Source organism: Nerophis ophidion, linkage group LG18 (genome assembly GCF_033978795.1).
Source record: "Nerophis ophidion isolate RoL-2023_Sa linkage group LG18, RoL_Noph_v1.0, whole genome shotgun sequence".
NCBI classification, from domain to species: Eukaryota; Metazoa; Chordata; class Actinopteri; order Syngnathiformes; family Syngnathidae; genus Nerophis; species Nerophis ophidion.
The window spans coordinates 16,390,441-16,416,422 of NC_084628.1; the positions used below are offsets into that span (position 1 = coordinate 16,390,441).

General features: G+C 40.7%; 1 long non-coding RNA gene across 2 annotated transcripts in view; it reads right to left on the reverse strand.

Annotated features, from left to right (window-relative positions):
- Positions 1–610: 610 nt before the first annotated feature.
- LOC133537355 (uncharacterized) overlaps positions 611–25,982 on the reverse strand; it is a 31,610-nt gene continuing 6,238 nt past the window's right edge. The window contains exons 2-4 of one of the 2 annotated variants that reach the window (XR_009802673.1): positions 16,224–16,298; positions 4,375–4,445; positions 611–1,262 (exon numbers count right to left, since the gene is read on the reverse strand). This is a non-coding gene — a long non-coding RNA (uncharacterized LOC133537355). Of the gene's footprint in view, positions 1,266–4,374; positions 4,446–16,223; positions 16,299–25,982 lie in introns of both variants that reach the window. The other variant, XR_009802674.1, reaches the window with a different exon arrangement.

Below are 25,982 nucleotides of genomic sequence, written 5' to 3' on the forward strand. Positions count from 1 at the left end.
TGCAATCACCTTTTTTTTTTTTTTTTTTCCTAGTCCGTCGCTATCAATATCCTCAAACACGAATATTTCATCCTCGCTCAAATTAATGGGGAAATTGTCGTTTTCTCGGTCCGAATAGCTCTTTTTGTTGGAGGCTCCCATTATAAACAATGTGAGGATGTGAGGAGCCATCAACGGGTGACGTCATCGTCTGCGACTTCCGGTAAAGGCAGGGCTTTTCTGTTAGCGACCAAAAGTTGCGAAATTTATCGTGGATGTTCTCTACTAAATCCTTTCAGCAAAAATATGGCAATATCGCGAAATGATCAAGTACGACACATATAAAGGACCTGCTATCCCCTTTTAAATGAGAAAATCTCATTTCAGTAAGCCTTTAAGGCCACAGTTTTGGTAAGTTAGCTTGCTTAACAGTGGCGATACCACAGCGGTCACTCAAATAATCTGCAAAGATACCAATATCAGAATATTTATGAGGGGCATTTGTTAAAAAAAGATCTACAGAAAAAGAAAATATTTCTATGGGAATGCTGTATAAGATTTAGGCAGGTTGAGTTGCTAATGAGCTGTGTAAGATTAAAAGAGTCACAGCTTGATTTAAAACCATCAGAGAAAGAAGACAACCAGACCCAGTTCAGATCCCCAATAAGAAGAATCTTATTAAAATTCAGGGTTGGAAGCTGATTGATCAGTGACAGTAATTGATTAACGAGGACTCCGACTTAAGAAAACAAGTTGAAAAACTTATTCGGGTGTTACCATTTAGTGGTCAATTGTACGGAATATGTACTGTACTGTGCAGTCTACTAATAAAAGTTTCAATCAATCAACAAAGGCCTTACTACTTGTTGTCTGTAACAACCAATAACAGTAATAAAACTGTCCTTAATGACTTCCACTTTAAGTGCAATTCATTCAAATTGTTTGCTACAGGATACAGACAATAAGTGAGCAGGAATTGATATATGTTTTACATATATTGCAATTCCGCCTCCTAAATCATAGCCCCTAATTGTAATATCTTTGTCCGTGATGGATCTCTTAAGCTGGGTTTCAGACAAGACAAGTATGTCAGTGTAAACGTCTCTACTCTTGCTGGGTTCTTTTTGGACCACACGCCCTTGTTCAGGGTTTACAATGATTTTTATTTTTCAATGTTCTTTTTCTGCATTTCAGCAATTGTCCTTTTTGTTCTTTTCCGCGAATGTCCTCTCGTGCTTTCAGCTTCCTCAGTCTGTCAGCCCGTCCATTCATGGTCTCCGATGCTGCTAATAGAGACAGGTGATTAGATAACTCGTTCCAGCAGAGAAATCTCCTCACCTGTTGTTGCTTCACAGCCGGCTCCTGCGCATGCCCTGCCCACAGGGGACACGTGGACCACGCCCCTACCACAGTCAGTTTCAGTAGATGTATCCCAGATCCTCACAAGATCCAGTTTAAGAAGGAGATTTCTATTATTTAAATGATTAATTCCAAGCCTCGGTGAGGTTGAATATTAAAAATAGAAATATAAAACACTTTTTTTTTCACCAGCATTGATGAAGCTACTAATTGAATATGTCTGACCCAAGGTCGACTTGTTGGATGAGAACAGAAAGATAAAAGCCAGTCATAAGGATTAAAACATTTTGTAAAATAAGGTAAAATCAGTTCTTCAATAGATAAAATCCAATTAGAACAATATCTGGAAAAGTCATGTTCACAATTTGTGCCTTTTTGAGGGACTAAAAAATCGTAATGACAAATGAGTAGGGCTAGCGGGCCTTGTGAAGTTAGAATACTTCTGCCACTGTATGTAAATATTTGAGCTGTATGTCTAAATTTCAGCCTGAAAAACTAATTAACTTGAGAACCGAGATATTTTGGTAATGTTGGGTCAAAACAGCGTTCAAAATAAACAAGCTTCTCTCCGAGAAATTAGCATCAATGCCTCGTTACCATCGTCCCAACGTCTATTGATGCTTCAATTAGACAGAATCATGTCGTACCAGGTACTATCAGATGCTAACATTCTAATGTTAGCTTGTCCTGTTGCTATGTCTTAGCCCTGTGCTATAGCAGTCGCTGCAATGCTGCAGCGCTCTGTTTCCTTGCTGCCCTCAGTCTCCTCTCGACTTGAATAAGCTGGTCGACAGAAAATTTTTAGTGCTATGATGTCACTACTAGGGATGGGAACTGAATTGGGTACTTTTATAAGCACCTACCAAATTCAGTCGGTACTACCGGGTAACGATTTGTGATTTGCCATATTTCCATACCTTGAATAAGAGAGATTTAGCAATAATTCACCAAACAATTGACACTTTGATCTTGTAGTATACCAGAAATTATTTCACTGATATTGAAAACAACATGATTTAAAACGATTTTTAAGTAATATTGATGTTTAAAGTAATAAATATTCCTTCAAAACTGGTCTTATAAAAGATGGGTCGTCTTATTTTCAGGTCCATACAGTATAGGGTCTATCTTAATGTGTATAATAACCTCCAAATATGTTGAACATTTGATCGCCATGGCTACAGCCTGACGTCTCCAATTGAAGTAGAAGAGAATATAACGTAGGTTAAAAATAGCGTAGGTTAATATTCTAGGTGCAAAGTGGCGAGGGACGACTTAGGGTGTCTAAAAAGTCCAGACCCAAGGGCAAAGATGCATAACTTGAGGAAATGAGAATGCAAAGGTTATTGCTCTTTGCAAGAATTATGTGGAACTACAACTATTCATTTACTTTCTGTCCAGACCCTGCATTCATTTCAAACCGTACCGTTGAAAAACACTGAAATGTACTCCCTGGACACCTAAGCCAAGCCTACAACTAGCATTTTTTTTGGCAATTTGGCAGAAATGGAGCAATAAAACCAGTAGGCATTCAGCACTGGAGTGGTGTAAAAGCACCTTGTTACAATATTTTATTGTTGAGTGCGCTACTGGGGCTCATCCAGTCTTCTCATCCTCCACCCCCTCGCCTCTGCAGCCATGATTGAGATGACTGTATTTGAAAGGTGCAGCAGACGGGTTTATTGGGGAAGTATCATGGCTGACATTACGCAGGTGAGTCACTTCACTCCGAAAGAAGAGTTTGTCCAGACACATTACTGTGCGGTGGCATAAACTGCTTTAGTGGCCTTCATAAATCTGTGCTTTCCTTGCACACCTTTCCGCTTTGAAACGTCCATTTCTTCCCGGGGACGGAAGGGCCCTCGTTGAAGGTCTAATTGGCAGTCGCCGCAGACGCCGTCCTTTGAGCGACTGCAGCGCTCCTATCAGCTTTCAAGTCCTCAAAAGTGACTTCGTCCGTCATTGCGGCGGCAGCAGTAGCGACGGCCAGATGGGATGGTAATTGAACGGGAAAGGTGGAAGTGGAGCTTGCGAGAGTGGCGTGTCGGCGTCGAACCAAAGACTTCACAAAGGCTTGTGTGCTCGCTCAGCTACTCCTTTTCCACAAAGACCACAATGACTTTGGTGGCACTGCTTGATGTTCACAGACATAGGAGGACCATTCATGTCCTACCATTGTATTTATTCAAAAGTCTACTGCTATAAACAGCATATACATATTTTAACCTTTAGGTCCTCATAAGCTTTTATGCTAATACATTTCTGTTAGCTAACTTTAAGAACAATTTTATCTCAACTTTCGAGTAGGGCTGCAACCAACGACTGTTCTGATCGTCATCTAGTCAATGATTACCTTAACAAATTATCGGCTAATCAGATTATGATACGTAAACCTATTCAGTAGCTCTAATTTAGCCATGTGCTTTTAAATTCAGCTTCAAATACACTATATTGTCAAAAGCATTTGCCCACCTGCGTTGACTCACATATGGACTTGAAGTGCCATCCCATTCCTAACCCATAGGGTTTAAAGACCTACTGAAACCCACTACTACCGACCACGCAGTCTGATAGTTTATATATCAATGATTAAATATCAACATTGCAACACATGCCAATACGGCCGGTTTAGTTTACTAAATTACAATTTTACATTACTCACAGAGTTTCTTGTTGAAAAAGATCGCGGAATGATGACGAGTGCGCGTGACGTACCGGGTTGCAGGGGACAAATTAGCGCAGCACCATTTGCGGCTAGAAGTCGTCTCTTTTCATGGCACAATTACACAGTATTCTGGACATCTGTGTTGCTGAATCTTTTGCAATTTGTTCAATTAATAATGGAGAAGTCAAAGTAGAAAGACAAAGGTGGGAAGCTTTAGCCTTTAGCCACACAAACACACAGTGTTTCCTTGTTTAAAATTCCCGGAGGTGAAGCTTTACTATGGATCAGAGCGGTCATGTGAACATGGTGGCCGACCACTTGTCAACCAGCCGGTTTCGGTGAGAAAATTGTGGTAAAAAGTCGCCTCTTACCGGAGATCAGCTGAGCTTGTGCCGTCCATGCAGCTGCCGTCGACTTCCCTCAGAGACTGGCGTCAAGACACCTGTGGACACACCCCTCCGACTATCAGGTACTATTTAATCTCACTAAAACACTAGCAACACAATAGAAAGAAAAGGGATTTCCCAGAATTATCCTAGTAAATGTGTCTAAAAACATCTGAATCCGTCCCAATGCAATCGCCTTTTTTTTTTTTAACTGTATTTTTTTTTCTCCTAGTCCTTTGCTATCAATATCATCATCCACGAATCTTTCATCCTGGCTCAAATTAATGGAGAAATTGTCGTTTTCTCGGTCCGAATAGCTCTTGCTGCTAGAGGCTCCCATTAAAAACAATGTGAGGATGTGAGGAGCCCTCACACTTGTGACATCATTGTCTGCGACTTCCGGAACAGGCAAGACTTTTTTATCAGCACCAAAAGTTGCAAACTTTATCGTCGATGTTCTCTACTAAATCCTTTCAGCAAAAATATGGCAATATCGCGAAATGACTATGAAGTATGACACATAGAATGGACCTGCTATCCCCGTTTAAATAAGAAAATCTCATTTCAATAGGCCTTCAATATGATGTTGGCCCACTTTTTGCAGCTATTACAGGTTCAACTCTTCTGAGAAGGCTGTCCACAAGGTTGCGGAGTGATTTTATAGCATTTTTTGACCATTCATCCAAAAGCGCATTGGTGAGGTAACACACTGATGTTGGTTGAGAAGGCCTGGCTCTTAGTCTCTGTTCTAATTCACCCCAAAGGTGTTTTATCGGTTTCAGGTCAGGACTCTGTGCAGGCCAGTCAAGTTCATCCACACCAGACTCTGTCTTTATGGACCTTGCTTTGTGCACTGGTGCACAGTCATGACAGAAGAGAAAGGGGAACGCTCCGAACTGTTCCCACGAGTTTGGGAGCATGGAATTGTCCAAAATGTCTTGGTATCTTGGAACATTTAAAGTTACTTTCACTGGAAATAAAGGGGCAAAGCTCAACTACTGAAAAACAATCAGTTGCTCAATTCATAGACATTTTAGCATGAGGATGGGCATGGGAAGTTTTTGTTTTTTTTCCAACAATGCTACTAGTTTCCTAAAAAAGCAAAAATCGGAGTGACCAGACTCTTTGTGTTAAATTATAAAGGTGCAGCACCTCCTAGCCACACTCACTGGAATAGATATATTATTTATATTTTTAGATTGGAGAAAATTAGGTTTGAATTGAACGGTTGTAATGTGAACTTTCAGAAAATATGGGGTGGTTTCCTAGAATATGTAAAAGAGACTGATCTTAAATTCAACCCCGATTGAAAAGCTTTAGTATACTCTGGACTGAAGCTGTGTGCCTTCAAAGTGTGCTTCAAGGCCTACTGAAACCCACTACTACCCACCACGCAGTCTGATAGTTTATATAACAATGATGAAATATTAACATTGCAACACATGCCAATACGGCCTTATTTGGTTTACTAAATTACAATTTTAAATTTCCCGGGAGTTTCGTCTTGGAAACGTCGTGGAATGATGACGTGTACGCAAGACGTCACGCGTTTTTAGGAAGTATGAGCGCTACGCACACACAGCTAAAAGTCGTCTGCTTTAACGGCATAATTACACAGTATTTTGGACATCTGTGTTGCTGAATCTTTTGCAATTTGTTCAATTAATATTGGAGAAGTCACAGTAGAAAGATGGAGTTGGGAAGCTTTAGCCTTTAGCCACACAAACACACGGTGATTCCTTGTTTAAAATTCCCGGAGGTGAAAATTTATTATGTATCAGAGCGCGGTCAAGCGAACATGAATCCAGACCAAATGTCAACCAGCAGGTTTCGGTGAGAAAAATTGTGGTTAAAAAGTCGCTTCTTACCGGACAAAAGCTGAGCTTGGGCCGTCCATGAAGCTGCCGTCGACTCCCCTGACACATTGGCGTCAAGACACCCGTGGTATCAGGTAATATTAAACTCACTAAAACACTAGCAACACAATAGAAATAATTATCCTAGTAAATGTGTCTAAAAACATCGGAATCCGTCCCAATGCAATAGCGTTTGTTTTTTTTTTCTAGTCTGTCACTATCAATATCCTCAAACACAAATCTTTCATCCCTCCATCCATTTCCTACCGTTTATACCCTCTTGGGGTCGCGGGGGGCGCTGGCGCCTATCTCGGCTACAATCGGGCGGAAGGCGGGGTACACCCTGGACAAGTCGCTACCTCATCGCAGGGCCAACACAAATAGACAGACAACATTCACACTCACATTCATTCACACAATAGGGCCAATTTAGTATTGCCAATCAACCTATCCCCAGGTGCATGTCTTTGGAAGTGGGAGGAAGCCGGAGTACCCGGAGGGAACCCACGCATTCACGGGGAGGACATGCAAACTCCACACAGAAAGATCCCGAGCCTGGGATTGAACCCAAGACTGCAGGACCTTCGTATTGTGAGGCAAACGCACTAACCCCTCTGCAACCGTGAAGCCCACAAATCTTTCATCCTCGCTCCAAATTGTCGTTTCCTCGGTTCGAATAGCAATTTTTGTTGGAGGCTCCCATTAAAAACAATGTGAATATGTGAGGAGTCCCCACACTTGCGACGTCATCGTCTGCGACTTCCGGTAGAGGCAAGACTTTTCTCTTAACACCAACAGTTGCGAACTTTATCGTGGATGTTCTCTACTAAATCCTTTCAGCAAAAATATGGCAATATCGCGAAATGATCAAGTATGACACATAGAATGGACCTGCTATCCCCGTTTAAATAAGAAAATCTCATTTCAGTAGGCCTTTCAATGCCTTTTATCTGCTTTTGTGTAGTGCTGCACCGTGTTGGGGACATTGAGGACTGCAGCTGTCGTGGCTTCACGTCAAAATTTGCCTCTGCTTATTTGACTGGTGCATGTTTGTTTTTTGTTTTTTATATATAATTTTTGTGGGTTCCCTATTTGGGGGGAGATAAAAAAAACTTTTGACATGTGTTTAATTGTATTTCTGAGCTGTATGTGAAAAAAGTGTTTATTAAAAAAAAAAAGGAAAATCGGGTATGCATTATTTTCCTCAGTATACTAAAATTCTTAGCTTCTGGTATGATTATTTATTTCCTATCTGGCAACGCTGTAGAAATGCATGAGGACTTCCAGTATTAGTGTCTTAATTTGTGCCTGAACAATACAAAATAAATAAATGATAAATGGGTTGTACTTGTATAGCGCTTTTCTACCTTCAAGGTACTCAAAGCGCTTTGACACTACTTCCACATTCCACAAAAGCCTCCAGCGAAGTGACAGCAGTGCGTGAATGAATCAACAGGCTGACCAGGACATACTACAAAGTCTATAAATATGGTAGGTAATGAAGTATTTCAATTCAATGGCAAAGTAATAAAAATCTGGGGTTTATGACAGAAAATGATTGAAAACCACTCACTCATACAACTTACATAAAGCTCAATTGTAAGCAGAAGCTATTTGGAAGGGGATTAAAACTAAATATATAACTAAGATACCATGAATTGATTAACGTGGACCCCGACTTAAACAAGTTGAAAAACTTATTCGGGTGTTACCATTTAGTGGTCAATTGTACGGAATATGTACTGAACTGTGCAATCTACTAATAAAAGTATCAATCAATCAATCAAAGATGCTTGTTAATATACAGTAGAACGACAACACATCAGAAGATCTAAGCTACACGTTGCTGTTGACATTACGGTCACACCTCATCTTTGGTTTAATGTTTGGTGATGGTGTGTTTCCTCTCATATCCCCGATCAGTACACTCGCCAGACCACAACCAAACACCACAAGAGACTCCTTAGAAAGTTTTAATCAAAGACAACTCAGCTGTGATGGATTGAAGCCATTTTAGGACCTGCGAGCCAACAAGCTGGCAACCTTGAGTCAAAATATGTATTCATATATACACTTTATATATCACCTATATTTGGATGCAATAAATCAAACAAGAAGTGACAAGAAAAAAACAGAGAAACGCAAAGAGCCTGTTCCCCACTGCACATTTTTCACGACTTGACAGGCAAATATGCTCATGGATTACTTTTACTATCAAAAGGGTCAATAAGCAAGCAAGGCAGCAGCAGATGCGTTCTTTTCATTGAATGCTCGCAACACAAACACTCACATTTGTCTGCACACCACAGTGTGTAGCCAATGACCCTCTGCATAGGACCCCCAAAATCAAACAAGATGGATTGTCCAGCTGACGGACGTCTCTATTTCACATAAGGCTGATACCGGTTATTACCTCTGTGCAAGCATGTTGTAGTCAAAACACATCAAAATAGTCCTAAATCGACCAACTCATCAACAGTGCTTTTCATAATCCGGTGCACTCTGGTCCGATATCTACGGTAGTCTTCTAAATACGAATACCTAACATACCAGGTATTACGAGCTACTACACCAGGGGTAGAGAACCTATGGCTCTCGAGCCAGATGTGGCTCTTTTGATGACTGCATTTGGCTCTCAGATAAATCTGAGCAGACATTGCTTAACACGATAAGTAATGAATAAATCCGCTGGTAATCACAGTGTTAAAAATAACGTTCAAAATATTAAACATTTTCATGCATTTCAATCAGTGGGGTGTATAAAATAGTCAGGAAGTGTCATCAATACAAAGGATTATGGGTATTTGTTGTGTTGCGTTTATGTTGTGTTACTGTGAGGATGTTCTCCCGAAATGTGTTTGTCGTTCTTAATTGGTGTGGCTTCACAGCGTGGCGCATATTGCTAAGAGTGTTAAAATTGTTTATATCACAACCATTAGTGTACTCTGTGTCACCCAGTATGCCTTGCAGTCGTGTTCGTGATGCAGCGGAAGCCACACACAACATGATGCTGGACTGACAAGCAGATCGTACATGTTGTAGTAGGCGACAAAGCCAATGGCTTCATAGCACTCCCTAATACTTATTATCTGGGTGACTACCAGCAGTCATTCAGGAAAATAATAGCGTCTCTTATTATCTTCTTCACTTTATGACACGGTTCTTAAATGGCACTTTGAATGGCAAAGGATACCGATCACAGAACCATGCATATCAAATATTTCCGGATGTTTCAACCGCCACCCGCCCGAATCTAATTAAAATCTATTTTTTCGTCATGTCAACCGCCCGACCCTCGGTTTATCAGCAGACTCCGCGGATGAGACCACAAACCGCGCATCTCTAATATGTATATATATATATATATACACACATATATATATATATATGATACCAAGTACTATACATATATACTGTATATGGGGGCGGTATAGCTCGGTTGGTAGAGCGGCCGTGCCAGCAACTTGAGGGTTGCAGGTTCAATCCCCGCTTCCGCCATCCAAGTCACTGCCGTTGTGTCCTTAGGCAAGACACTTTACCCACCTGCTCCCAGTGCCACCCACACTGGTTTAAAATGTAAAAATTAGATATTGGGTTTCACTATGTAAAGCGCTTTGAGTCATTAGAGAAAAAGCGCTATATGAATATAATTCACTTCAATTCACATCTACGATACAAGCCAAGGACCCTGATGGACTGATGGAGAGAAGGAGCAGGCACCCCCTACCTATGTATCTTTTTGTGATTGTGTTTTGCATTAATCTGATTCTAATGGTAACTCTTTATTGTACAATACTAAGATATTTAAATGATACGATATGGCTGAGCCAGCCGCCAGCGCCCCCCACGACCCCAAAAGGGAATAAGCGGTAGAAAATGGATGGATATGGCGCCGCTAATCGCTAGCTGACAAATGAATATGTAGTATAATTATGTATTCATGTTTTCGTTTTAAACCTGCAAGGTACAGTGAGAACGCTGGCCATGCACTGACATTTCTAAACACCACTAAAGTGTGTTGGACCAATGTTAATGTGTTTTTAAAGACTTTTGAATTTGTAGAAAATGCAATGGGAATGTTACAAAAATAAAAATGTTTTAAAGTCAAATAACCAAAAATTCCACACACCCCATGCCTATAGGGATGGGTACTGAATTGGGTACTTTAATTTAATAATACCGACCAAATTCCTTCTGTACTACCAGTTATCGATTCACGTAAAATCAAACGGTGCCATAATTTAATACCTTTGTTGCCCATGATGTCCCTTCCAGCTGCAGATTATACACCGGCTCAAACATTTAGCAGGGAAACAAGCACTCAAACAGCACAAAATTCTACACCTCCAAATTTGGTAATGGCAACTAATACTAATATGCAAGTTACAATCAAACAGTAGTACTAACAGTACAAACACTTTGTAGGGTGCAACTAAGGTTTAGACTGCCATATTCAACTCAATGGCAAATACTACTTCCTAGCGACAGTAGCATGTACACTACTGGCATCTAAAGTCTTGGAAATGCAACTGCATGCAAAGTCTACTACATAATACTTGTGAATGAGAGTCAAAGGTGTACTTCATCCGTCCATTTCCTACCGCTTGTACCGTTCGGGGTCACGGGGGGTGCTGGAGTCTATCTCAGGTGCTTTGGGGCGGAAGGCGGTGTACACACTGGACAAGTCGCCACCTCATCGCAGGTCCAACACAGACTAAATAGCACAAATGTCAGCTTACTTTTAAATCTTAAAAAACAAAATTAAATGTTATTAATAAACAATTAACAATTATTAACACATGCAACAGTACCGGCAATTGATACTGTTTAATACTGGTATTGATTCCCAGGTACTGGTAAATTGGTGTTGTATCGGTTCAAATGTGAAAGGTACATCCCTTCCCCTACAGTACCTCTGCGGACGCCCTTTTAAAAACCTTTGCTCCACAGTCTCCACATGGCTGCAGCACTCCTTTTTTTCGCTGCCCTCAGTTTACTGTCGGATAAACCATGCCTCCTTAAAGAGGAACTGCACTTTTTGGGGGGAATTTTGCCAATCGTTCACATTCCTTATGGGAGACAAGAAGACAAATGTTGTTTTTTTTTGCATTTGAATTTTTAATTATTGTCTTGTTCAAGGTGGCTCGCAATGCAGCTAATGGGAGCAATTCATTCTACTTCTAAATCGCTTTAAAAATGCATTCAAAAGCCGTCACCAATACTTAATTTACATTCCGTAACCTGTATCTTAACCCAGCTATAGCAACTCATTGTTTTTGTTAGAGCAAACACTAAGGAACTCTTTTTCTAGCATACTAAAACATCAGCTTGTTTCGGTGTGAGCCTTAAAAGCCAACTACCGAAAGAGATAAGCTAGATTCTACGTCAACACGAAACGCGTTTGCGTTTTTAATGCACAACACAATGGGATAAGACGGCAATCTGTACTGACTGAAAAAAATTAACAATTATATTACAGTATCTGTAAAGTATTAGGCCACATTTCATGTTTTGTTTGTACACAGATAGCCAGACAGCGTATGTATGCACTGTAGTTGTAAAAACATGCGTGACGTGCTGTGTGCATGATATGGTATGATATCAAGTATTACTCACTCGATGGACAGTTGTGCGTTTGGTCCAGCTAGCTGGCGACGTTTTCCCCTGTTTATTTGGGTAGGTACTCCATTTATGTCGAAATAATTTGGCTTTAAGTACCACATTTGCAGCTTCGAGTCACGCCGACCTCACTTTCTCGGCTTCCGTCTGCGCCAACGTTTTACCATTGCTTTGTGCTGGCCTGGTTTCTATAACCAGTAGTTCATCCTTCGTATATTCAGTTTGAAAAAAAAAAAAAGGTTGTTTACCCTCATTTGTGAAAAAAAAAAGTTGTGTTCGCTGTTTATTACCATGTCTGCCATGATTAGAAAACACACTCAGGATGTCACGGCACAGTCTCGAACCTGCAATTCTCCTGCAGCAAGTTTCTCTAGCGCTCATGTTGGCAGTATGCCAGGACACGCCCCCGTACGCACCAGTCACTTCACTCCCACAAAAAGACGATGCTGCAGACTATCAGCAATCAGCGCAACTGGAGATAATCAGTACTGCAGCATAAAAGCCAGTGGACCCTTGGAGCCTACGCTGGAACGTTGTTATCTCTTCGCAGCAAGCATTCCGTCTCTGGCTTCATTCGTGTACTTGCTCTTCCTGTCCTCCTTGTTTTTTCAGCGTCTCATGTCCTTTGTGCTTCCCACAGTACCATCCCTGTTCTGTGTGCTTGAGTTGTGTATCTCGACCTCCCTCCGGACTTTGGACTGTTTCTCCCGATCCCCCACCCTCGCCTGCCCACGGATACCCTCTTTGCCTCGCCCCTCTGGACTGACGAAGAATTCATCCATCACTCACCTACAACATCGTCTGGTATTATCCACATGGTGAAAATCTCACAAAGTCTCGCAACAAACCCAAAGGTAGCATACACCTCCAACACACTCATCAAAGGTTACAATAAACCCGGAAACCTGAGCTTTTTTGTGGTGTCTTCTCCTTCCACTCGCGTACACAACACCGGAAGTAGGACCACACATTTGTTGTCGGAAGTCAGAAATGCGCCGCTATGGAAATGGAAATCAATGCGAGGAACACATCAATGATTACAATGCCCAAAATATGGTAAATATTGTACATATTACATATTGTAATAAAGATGTATGTTACTACATTATATACAGACTTGCTGTGTGTATATAAAATTTTGAGAGTTTTGAATTTGTTTTAGATGGCTTTGAGAGATAGCCGCATCTTCTAAGCGTTCTTTTTTATCATCTTTTAAATCCTATGTGACGTGTAATCTTGTATCTCATAATGATTATTAACGGTAGGAAAAATTCCCCCAAAAAGTCAAGTTCTCCTTTAAAGGCCTACTGAAATGAGACTGTCTTATTTAAACGGGGATAGCAGGTCCATTCTATGTGTCATACTTGATCATTTCGCGATATTGCCATATTTTTACTGAAAGGATTTAGTAGAGAACATCGACGATAAAGTTAGCAACTTTTGGTCGCTAACAAAAAAGTCTTGCCTTTACCGGAAGTAGCAGACAATGTGCGCGTGACGTCACGAGTTGTAGGGCTCCTCACATCCTCACATTGTTTATAATCATAGCCACCAGCAGCAAGTGCAATTCGGACCGCGGAAGCAACGATTTCCCCATTAATTTGAGCAAGGATGAAAGATTTGTGGATGAGGAAAGTTAGAGTGAAGCACTAAAAAATAAAAATAAAAAATGAAAAAGGCAACGGCTCCAGGCGGCGGCAGTGGGAGCGATTCAGATGTTTTTAGACACATTTACTAGGATAATTCTGGAAAATCCCTTATCTGCTTATTGTGTTAATAATGTTTTAGTGAGATTATGAAGTCATACCTTTATAATCGGTTTAGCTCGGTTGGTAGAGCGGCCGTGCCAGCAACTTGAGGGTTGCAGGTTCGATTCCCGCGTCCGCCATCCTAGTCACTGCCGTTGTGTCCTTGGGCAAGACACTTTACCCACCTGCTCCCAGTGCCACCCACACTGGTTTGAATGTAACTTAGATATTGGGTTTCACTATGTAAAGCGCTTTGAGTCACTAGAGAAAAAGCGCTATATAAATATAATTCACATCACCTAAAAGTCAGAGGGCTGCGGTGAACACCAGTGCCTCTGAGAGAAGCCAATGGAGGAGCCAAGATCACAGCTGCCTTTTTGACAGCTGCAGGAGGAGGTCGCATAATCCGCTCAAGTCTCCCGTAAGAGCCGACTTAATATCATAATTGGTGGACATGTGGTAGAGAAACATGTTCGCTTGACGTTAAAGCTTCACAACAAACAAAGAAAAACCGGCTGTGTTTCGGTTGCTAAAGGCAGCTGCAATCCACCGCTTCCAGCCAACAGCACTCTTCTTTATTAGTCTCCATTACTAATTGAACAAATTGCAAAAGATTCAACAACACAGATGTCCAAAATACTGTGTAATTATGCGATGAAAAGAGACGACTTTTAGCCGTGAGTGGTGCTGGGCTGAAATGTCCGCTCCAACCAATAACGTCACAAGCACGCGTCATCATAGGCATCATCATCAGTTTACTAAATTGCAATTTAGTAAACTAAACCGGCCGTATTGGCATGTGTTGCAATGTTAATATTTCATCATTGATATATAAACTATCAGACTGCATGGTCGGTAGTAGTGGGTTTCAGTAGGCCTTTAACATGGCACGGCCATCAAAATGGTGTGCTAGCTGATTTTCTCCTATGTCCCCCCTCCCTTGTGGAGGGGGTCCGGTCCAGTGGCCAGGGATGAAGTACTGGCTGTCCAAAATCGGGACCCAGGATGGACCTTTCGTCCAGTGTCGGGACCCAAGATGAACCGCTCGCCTATGTATCGGTTGGGTACATCTCTGCGCTGCGGATTCGCCTCCGCTTGGGATGGTTTCCTGCTGGCTCCACTTTGGATGGGACTCTCGCTACTATATTGGATCCACTTTGGACTTGATTCTCACCGTTACGTTAGATCCACTATGGATTGAACTTTCACAATATCATGTTGGATCCGCTCAACATCCATTGCTTTCGGTCCCCTGGGGACTCATAGTCGACGTCCCACTGGGGTGAGTTTTTCCTTGCCCTTATGTGGGCCCTACCGAGGATGTCGTTGTGGTTTGTGCAGCCCTTTGAGACACTTGTGATTCAGGGCTATATAAATAAACATTGATTGATTGAAAAATGTTTAATATTGGGCCTTTTTTTTTTTTTTTTTTAAGATGTGTTCTTGCCTTTTTTCCACCTCCATTATATCTCTTCTTGAAAAGGAAACGGGGCTAAAACCCCAATCAACACCAGTGGCACATATTCAGAAGGAGACACTTAATACTCGGAGTGTGCTGCTTTCATGCGGCATATTTGCCTGCAGCGAGGCCACGCCAACTGCATATTTCCTCTCTCCTTAAGGGTTTTTATGCTGAAAAACTGTTTGTTTACCAACAGGACCTCGGAGAGCGCAAACAAATAAAAAAAAATGCTTTGTGTTGTGTTCAGGGACCCGTCGTCATTTACGTACCTGCACCTGTCATCATTTGTGGACCGCTCGCAAAGGCAGTCACTCACGGTGTTTGCCTAATGAAGTTTCGGCGTCGTCATGCGTGCAGAAGCCGACGGCAGGAAGGTGACCGGCGATTAATATCAATTAGCGTAGTAAAGTGTGTGAAAGTGACTTCGCCGTGCGAGTGTCGTCTCCTTGCTCCGTGCACTAAATCTACACAGGCCGCCTCGCAAATGGAGCCCATATATAAATGGAGTCCAACGTGCTGTATTTCACACTCCACTAAAGTCTCTTAAAGGCAGGATTTAAGCCTCGACTGCCAGGGTGAAATGCCGCCGCCGCTGCCGCTCTCCCTCATGATTGCAAAGGTGAACTTTAGTCCGTCACGTGCATGGCCAACAGGATAATGGCGGCTGAACAACGCATTATGTAATCGATACGAGCGGCGGAAGAGGTGGTGATCTGTTGACTGGACTGATGTTTACATAGATTTCGCCCCCTTTCTCACGCCGCAGCCGTCAAAGCAAATAAAAGATGATATGGTTCGGTCGATCGAAGGTACCTCAGAAGGTGCGGTGGGGGGTGGCGAAGCGGCGAGCCGTGTCTAGATGGAGGGGAGGTCACGACCAAAGCTCTCTAGATTAAAACTGTCGGTCTGAACAATGGACGGATGATTTCAATTAAAGTGTGCACGGCTTGTGAGCGTCCTTCTTTGACGGGAATTGAAAGTCACCTACTTGGATCATAAATGTAAGAGAACAATACGGCGTCTTCAGGCTGTGGCGTGTGCTCTGTGGCCAGTAGTATTGCTGCATTTGGACCCCCCGAACATGAATAGTGATAAATCTATGCAATTATCACAGCTGCTTGCTGAAAAGCAGAGTTGCGACGCACTGACCTTTGCTCACAATGTGGCAGTTGTCGACCTTCTTGTTGTTTCGCCACAAGCCTCCTCTTCCACAGCGCTTTTATTCTGAAATTCAATGCAAAGATTTTCATTGAGCAACCAGGAACCTGTGTGAACTAGTGCAGTGTTTTTCCACCACTGTGCCGCGGCACACTAGTCTGGTGTGCCATGGGAGATTATGTAATTTCACCTAATTGGGTTAAAAATATTTTTTGCAAACCAGTACTCATAATCCGCGAATGTGCCGCCGTTGAGTGTCTGTGCCGTCTAAAGCTCGGCAAAGTAACCGTGAGTAACTGATATGGTATAGCAGGGGTCGGAAACCTTTTTGGCTGAGAGAGCCATACAAGCCAAATATTTTTAAAAGTATTTCCATGAGAGCCATATAATATTTTTTTAAGACTGAATACAACTAAATGCGTGCATTTTTAAGTAAGACCAACATTTTTTGAGTATAATAAGTCTCTTATTCTTTTTTATAACATTGTTATTCTGAAGCTAACCAACAATAAATAAAAAACTTCTTACCATTAATGCGACTTCTTGAACAGGTGCGGTAGAAACCGGATGGATGGATTAAAATGCATGAGAATGTTTTATATTTTGAACGTTATTGTTGACACTGTGATAACCAGAGGAATTATTCATTACGCACCGTAATAAGCAATGTCCACTAAGATTTATCTGAGAGCCAGATTCAGTCATCAAAATAGCCACATCTGGCTCTCGAGCCATAGGTTCCCTGCCCCTGTGGTAGAGTAACACTCTATCATATCAGTAGGTGGCACCAGGTAGATAATTGCTTTGTAGATGTCGGTAACATGGTTTGTCGTGATCACAATATGCGGGAGGCAGCGTGTAGGTAAAAAGGTATCTAACACTTGAACCAAAATAAACAAAAGGAGAGTGCTGCTAAGAAAAGGGATTGAAGCTTAGGAATGGCTATGCAAAACAAAACTAAAACTGAACTGGCTTCAAAGTAAACAAAAACAGAATGCTGGACGACAGCAAAGACTTACTGCGTGGGGAGCAGACGGCGTCCACAAAGTACATCCGTACATGACATGACAATCAACAATGTCCCCACAAAGAAAGGATAACCTCCGCACAACTTAAAGGGGGAACATTATCACCAGACCTATGTAAGCGTCAATATATACCTTGATGTTGTAGAAAAAAGACCATATATTTTTTAACCGATTTCCAAATTCTAAAAGGGTGAATTTGGCGATTTAAACGCCTTTCAATTGTTCGCTGTCGGAGCAATGACCTTTCACCCGTGACGTCACAACATGAAGCAATCCGCCATTTTCTCAAACACATTAAACACACCAAGTCAAATCAGCTCTGTTATTATCCTTTTTTTCGACTGTTTTCCATACCTTGGAGACATTATGCCTCGTCGGTGTGTTGTCGGAGGGTGTAACAACACTAACAGAGACTGATTCAAGATGCACCAGTGGCCAAAAGATGCGAAAATCCCTCGTTTGTTCTGCACACTGTACCGACAACAGCTATGCTACAACAGAGATGGCAAGAATGTGTGGATATCCTGCGACACTCAAAGCAGATGCATTTCCAACGATAAAGTCAACGAAATCACAAAGGTGAGATTTGTTGATGTTATTGACCTATGTGGAGTGTGCTAATCAGACATATTTGGTCACGGCATGACTGCAAGCTAATCCATGCTAACATGCTATTTAGGCAAGCTGTATGTACATATTTGCATCCAGCCTTTCCCTCCACCCACATTTAATGCCTAACAAACACATACCAATCGGTTAGAAGGCGGTCGCCGAATTCGTCCGCGCTTCCTCTCGTGCCGCTGTCTATTGTGATATGGCTCAATAGCTTCAGTTTCTTCTTTAATTTCGTTTTCGCTATCTGCCTCCACACTCCAACCATCCGTTTCAATACATGCGTAATCTGTTGAATCGCTTGCGCCGCTGAAATCCGAGTCTGAATCCGAGCTACTATGCTATACCTTTCTGTACTATCCGCCATGTTTGTTTCTGGTGACTTCACGCTGTGACGTCACTTTGTGACGTCACAAGACAATAGACGGGTGGATATAACGACAGTTAAAATCAGGAACTTTGAAGCCGTTTTTCGGGATATGACGTGATGGGTAACATTTTGAGAAAAACTTTGAAAAATAAAATAGGCCACTGGGAACTGATTTTTATTGGTTTTAACCCTTCAGAAATTGTAATAATGTTCCCCTTTAAATACTCTTGATTGCAAAAACAAAGCAGGTGCAGGGAATAGCGCTCAAGGAATACATGAAACTGCTACAGGAAAATACCAACAAAAGAGGAAAAGCCACCAAAATAGGAGCGCAAGACATTAACTAACACACGCGATGTGAAAGGTCATGACAAGACATTTGAGACAAGACCTGTAGTGATGCATGGTAGGTTATGGTTTGAATTCATATCCAACAATTGCGAAAACTCAATATCGGCTACTGAGTTTCATTTTTTATGTTCTCTGCTGGTGGTGTGGCTCAGAATTTATTCCATGAAAAAAATGTGCCTTGGCTCAGAAAAGGTTGAAAAACACTGCTAGAGTGAGGCGTAGCAGCGGCTCGCTGTCCTGTCATACATAGGATCTTTGACTTGTGTTTCTGCAGTGTGTTCTTAAAAACAGCAGACTTCTCCTGTCATATAGAGGTTCTTTGACTACTCTTTTTTTTTGTTTTGTAGTATGTTTGTGTGTTACGCTCTGGTCCCATAATCACAACTGTTGTGTTCCCAGGACACGGAAGGACTAGAAGTGACAGAAGCAGCCTGCAGGTAAGAGTCTTAATTCCAAAGACAAGGCAATAATACAAGAACAACTTAGCATTGCACAGAGTGAACCAGGACGAAGGTGGTAGAGTGAAGCCAGCAAAATAAATTAAAAAGCAGAGATGACAAATATGCCGGTGGCAAACATTGATCCCGCGGCGACTGGACGGCGAGAAGAGTCTAAATACAGGCATGATTGAGATTGGGCACAGGTGTGAGTCCCAATCAACAAAACAGAGGCCGGAGTGTTCGATCAGCGCCCCTAGCAACCAGAGGCAACCACGGAAAGGCACACTAAAACAGAAATACATCTTAAACACAGGAAAACCACAAAACTTTTGTAAAACTAGACATGACCTGTCATATAAATAAAGGATCTTTGACTATTGTTTTAGCTGTATGTCCTTAAACTCAGCATTATTCCTGATATATTTTAATTTTCCTGAAGGAATCAATAAAGAACAATCCATTTATCTCCAGAGGAACTTTGACAAGTGTTTTTGCTGCATGTCCTTAAAATCAGCAATATTCCTGGTATATAGTGGATCTTTGACTAGTTTGTTTGCTGTATGTCCTTAAAAACGGTAGAGTGCACTGTTATAGAGGATCTTTGACTAGTGTTTTTGCTGTGTGTCCTTAAAAATGGTAGTGCGCCTGTTACAGTATCTTTGACTAGTGTTTCTTTGCTGTATGTCCTTAGAAACAGCAGTATTTCTGGTATATATGAGGATCTTTGACTAATGTTTTTGCCGTATGTTCTTAAAAAGAACAGAGTGCGCCTGTTATAAAAGATCTTTGACTTGTGTTTTTTCTGTATGTCCTTGAAATCAACAGTATTCCTGGCATATAGAGGATCTTTCATTAGTGTTTTTGCGGCATAATATTTAAAAGAGCAAAGTACTACGGTTATAAAGAGGATCTTTGATTAGTGTTTTCGCGGTATAATCTTAAAAAGAGCAAAGTACTACATATGTATAGAGGATCTTTGACTAGTGCTTTTGCAGTATGTCCTTGAAAACAGTAAAGTGCGGCTATTATAAAGGATCTTTAAAATACTGTTTTTCGGTATAATCTTAAAAAGACTAAAGTACTACGGTCCTATAGAGCAGTGGTTCTCAAATGGGGGTACGTGTAACCCTGGGGGTACTTGAAGGTATGCCAAGGGGTACGTGAGATTTTTCAAAAGTGTTCTAAAAATAGCAACAATTCAAAAATCCTTTATAGATATATTTATTGAATAATACTTCAACAAAATATGAATCTAAGTTCATAAACTGTGAAAAGAAATGCAACAATGCAATGTTCAGTGTTGACAGCTAGATTTTTTTGTGGACATGTTCCATAAATATTAATGTTAAGATTTCTTTTTTTTGTGAAGAAATGTTTAAAATTAATTTCATGAATCCAGATGGATCTCTAATACAATCCCCAAAGAGGGCACTTTAAGTTGATGATTACTTCTATGTGTAGAAATCTGTATTTATAATTGAATCAGTTGTTTATTTTTCAACAAGTTTTTAGTTATTTTCATATCTTTTTTTCCAAATAGTTCAAGAAAGACCACTACAAATGAGCAATATTGTGCACTGTTATACAATTTAATAAATCAGAAACTGATGACACAGTGCTGTATTTTACTCCTTTATCTCTTTTTTTCCAACCAAAAATGCTTTGCTCTGACTAGGGGGTACTTCAATTAAAAAAATGTTCACAGGGGGTACATCACCGAAAAAAGGTTGATAACCACTCCTATAGAAAACCTTTGACTAGTGTTTTTGCGGTATAATCTTAAAAAGAGCAAAGTACTACAGTTGTATAGAGGCTCTTTGACTAGTGCTTTCGCAGTATGTCCTTGAAAACAGTAGAGTGCTGCTATTATTAAGAATCTTTGACTAGTGTTTTTGCTGTTTGCCCTCCAAAACAGTACTATTTCTGGCATATTTAAGGATCTTTGACTAGTGCTTTTGCGATATGTTCTTAAAAAGAGCAAAGTACTACTGTTGTATAGAGGATCTTTGACAAGTGTTAGTTAGGATAGGATAGGTCTTTATTGTCATTGCACAAGTACAACAAAACTTTGTTTTCAGCTCAAACCCGTTCTGCTTTTGCAGTAGGTCCTTACAAACACCAGATGACTCCTGTCTTATAGAGGATCTTTGACATATGGCTAATGTAGAGCAGTGATTCTCAATTGGTGGGTTGCGGGTCTTTGTAAGGTAGAGATGTGACGTTTGCAAACGGGTCGAGACTTTTAAACGACTCTTTGAAGTGAATAACAAGAAGCGAGTTTAGTGAGCCGGGGCTTCACGGTGGAAGAGGGGTTAGTGCGTCTGCCTCACAATACGAAGGTCCTGAGTGGTCAGGGTTCAATCCTGGGCTCGGGATCTTTCTGTGTGGAGTTTGCATGTCCTTCCCGTGAATGCGTGGGTTCCCTCCGGGTACTCCGGCTTCCTCCCACTTCCAAAGACATGCACCTGGGGATAGGTTGATTGGCAACACTAAATTGGCCCTAGGGTGTGAATGTGAGTGTGAATGTTGTCTGTCTATCTGTGTTGGCCCTGCGATGAGGTGGCGACTTGTCCAGGGTGTACCCTGCCTTTCGCCCAATAGCTGAGATTAGACACCAGCGCCCCCCGCGACCCCAAAGGGAATAAGCGGTAGGAAATGGATGGATGGAGTTTAGTGAGCCCATCTTACGTGCATCTCAATAAATGACAATCATGCAAAAGTCATTTGATTTTAGGCGCTCAAATAAGACAAAGGCTTGGGAATTTTAAGCAATTCATTTTTGATTGGAGCGTGCATACTGAACTTTTTGACAATTGTTCTATTTTACAAGACACTAAGTTTTGGTTAGTTGTAAAATCAAAATTGATAAGAAATTGAGAATTACATTCTTAAATGATTTCCCTCTGTGTGTTGAGATGAACAAATTGGGTCGCCGCTTGTCTTTAAAGCGTGATGGTGGTCCCGCAGCCAAACTAATTAAGAAACACTGACACAGGTAAAGGATCTTGATTTTCTTTTCTACCATTATGACTGGATTTTTTGATTGCTCTTAATAAAGTCCGAGCGACTGAATACAAAAGATGATTGTTTGTTTGGATTTCATTAGAATCCATTGTCGAATGGCTCGTCCGCGAGCCTCGTTTCAGTCATTTCATGGTTGCATGGTTCATTTTCAAGCAGCACTGCGCACTTACGCTGAATTAAAAAAAATTAAAAATAAAAAGCACATCCCTGAAAATGAGCTCTATTGGTCTGTTTTCCCCACCTAACTTGAAAGGCTGGCCTTGGGTGAAGAGGGACACCCTCTAGTGGAGCTGAACGTCAGCATTTATTCTTCATCATCACATTTGGTTAAGAACTTAATTGGTTGGAGGCAAAGATGCATACATAAAGAGGGGAGGGGAGAGCAAACCTCCCCCAAGGCCTAGCAATGACGACAAAGTTCCCTCGCTCCGAACTTTGCTTATTTTCTATTTCCAAATTGCAAATGGTGGTCATTGTTTGCTAAAACCACTTAAAGAAACAATAGTTGTTTTCAGCATATAGCGATGGGGTCAGAGACCCGCGGATCCCTGGAGCTTTTTCAAAGATGTGTGAAAATGGAAAAAGATGAAAAAAATAAAAGGTATTTTGTTTGACTATGGATTCTGTCGAATGACAAACCTTGACCCAAACCTTCTTAATCGTTAGAAATCCCACTATTTATATCAAACATACTTCACTGATGTGTATTTGGCAAGCACCGTTTTGTCCTACTAATTTCAGCGATCCTTGAACTCATCGTAGTTTGTTTAAATGTACAACTTTCTCCGATGCTGCCACAAAAATACTTGTTTAATGCCACTCCTACTTTGTCTTATTTTGTCCACCAAACATTGTATGCTGTCGTTAACGCACAAAGGTGAGCTTTGTTGATTTAATTGATTCGCTGGAGTGCTTCTCAGGCATATTTGGTCAATCCATGACTGCAAGCTAATCGATGCTAACATGCTATTTAGGCTAACTGTGTGTACATATTGCATCATTATGCCTCGTTTGTATGTTTATTTGACCTTATTTAATGTCCTTTACTAATGTCTTCTGTGTGTTTAATGTATACGTGCATCTCATGACACTATCTGTATTGGCTGTATTTCTCATAGTTGTTTGTGTGCCATGTTGTTCCAGACCACAGCAAACGTTACCCAGATTGTAAATATTGTAATAAATCCATTAGAAGAAGACAGCTTGCCATTTCTTTAAACTTGGACACATGCACACACGTCTATACCTTTGGCCATTCTAAGCCAGTCATTTCCAGAAGTTATCTCATCTCGTGAGAAGTCTCCATTTTGCTAATGATTTCCATTGTTGCAAAAATGTGTAGAATAAAAATGTTAATACATTTCTGTCAACGATAAATATAAATATTATAAACATTTACCTCATGTTTTGCCTTCCTTATAACATTTATATAAGGCTTTTAATTTTTTGCAGCACCAGACAAATTTTTTTTTTGTATTTTTGGTCCAATATGGCTCTTTCAACATTTGAGTTGCCGACCCCAGATATAGCGATTATACAGGACAAGATGAAGCCCCGCCCAGTCACAAAGCACTGCAGGCATCCTTCCTCCCATCGCAATTAAGAAGTAGCACTTGAGTTAACCCGCATACATATTCATATCCCATCATAAGACACATCCACTCTGCAGCTCACAAGGCTTCCAAAGTTCCACCAGTGGGCTGGAAAACGAGGCCTCAAGCCCCCCGCAGCAACCAGCCTGAATAACCAAGGTGTCACGTCTTCTCTAATCCAGCGAGACCTCCAGGATGCGTGTAATGAAAGCTTTGATATTGTCTGGGAGAGCCTCAAACAATAGCTTGATGTTAATTACGGCTAATAAATGCAACCTTCTCCTCCCCCTCACCTGCGTCCACAATGACGGTAACGTCTTGGATAGCTGCCATGGAGACGCAGCGCACACGCACACACACACACACACAAACACACACACACACGCACACACAGACACACACACACACACACACACACACACATTTTAAGTATTTGAATACATCTGCAACAAAGCACAGCTCTCAGGGCAATACTAGGTAGAGATGGGCAGATCGATTCAAATATCGATATGATGGATACCAGGTTTTCGATTAAAGTCGTGCGAAAAGATCAATAATTTTAATGTGTTATTTTCACAAACATAACTGTTTTTGCGGTGTTGTTAAAAAATATTGTGTGTATTGTATGTATTTTTTAATTGTTTAACAATGCAGGGAGTAAGTATTTGGACAGGGATTTGAATGAGAAATTATTATGTTTACTTGTTTTGTACTGTTGTTTTTATTTTGCTCACCAAAGTATATGTACTAAAAGGAAGCAATTGTCTTATTTATATTGTTGTATTTCCTACAGTAGTACATCCATTTTAGTTAGTAATGCGTTCCAAAAAGTCAGACCAAAACCTCATACATTTTTCCCATAAGAAATAATGTAATCCAAAAAATCCATTACAGATTCCCAAAAATATAAACACGGAACACAATGTAAAGAAAATAATTATTGTTTTCAAGCAAAAAACAATGCTAACTACATACCGTATGAATGGTCTATTTATTTTTATTTTTTTTTCATATACAAGATTATAAAATCATATATGGATTATAGGACATATAAAAGGAGTCTTTTTTTTTTTTTTCCTCAATGTAAAACCCTTTCTTGTGGTGTACATAACATGTAATGGTGGTTATTTGGTGAAAATGTTGCATGGATTATGTTTTACAGATCCTCTTCAAGCCGTTTTCTGACTGTCGCTTCCGGATGTGCCGTTTTGTTGGTGGTCTTATTTACGTGGCTCACCTCTGGCTACACTGTTGTAACAGTGTAGCGTTCAAGGACGGGAGTGGAAACTATGTCAAAAGATGGAGCTGACTGTTTTAATGACATTCAGACTTTACTTCAATCAATAACGGAGCAGCATCTCCTCACCCGCCGGAAATGTGTCCCGTGAAAACCGGTCCTACCGGAAATCTCTAATAACTAAAGTTCCTTGGGTAAATAATGTAAACTCACTATACCGGTATGTTTTAACAATTTCATGGCAGATATAAGTAAGAACTGTACACTACTTTATATTAGAAATGGCAACAGCGGAGAATGAATGTCCCATAACAAGAAGATGAAGAAAAAGAAGAAGTTTATGGACTAGGGTGTCCCCACGGACTACAAAGACGGACATGCGTAATCTTTCAGGACTTATGCAGATCCCAAATACAGATCAGCAGGTACCAGAAAGTAAGAAAAGTTGCTTTTGCATAATAATGTGAAACAAAACGCCAGAAAATGTGTCTTACCTTATCCACATACACCATAATAATACTCATATGTTGAAACAGCGTACAATCCATCAAGCGGTGTGGCTTCATAGCTTACCATAGTCGTACTAAAACATTTTGATAGATGTTTGAGCACCGTGTAATGTTCTATATTTCATATTATATTGTGTATTGTATATATATTGTATATATATATATATATATATTGTATAACACCACTTCCCTCCACCCTGAAGACGGATTTAAATAAAGGATGCGAGACTACTGGTCTGGGTAAGGAGTCAGTTAAATTAGAACAAATTTTTTCTGCTTTGAGTGTTTCAGAGTTGGACATGTGTTTTACTGAGGTGGCTAACTATGATGCGTGCAGTTTATCAAAGCAACAAACAAACAATCGGAAAATCCCCGTTACTGAGGAGGCTAACCATGATGCGTGCAGTTTATCAAAGCAACAATCAAACAATCGGAACATTCCCGTCGTATCAATTCCTAGATATGGTCGTAATTATACTGAATGCACTGGGCATAATAAACACAACATTATTAATATTGCTACTACGGATAATTTGATCAAAAATTCCCTAAAACAGCCCACTACCTATAATATAGGTTTTTTTAAA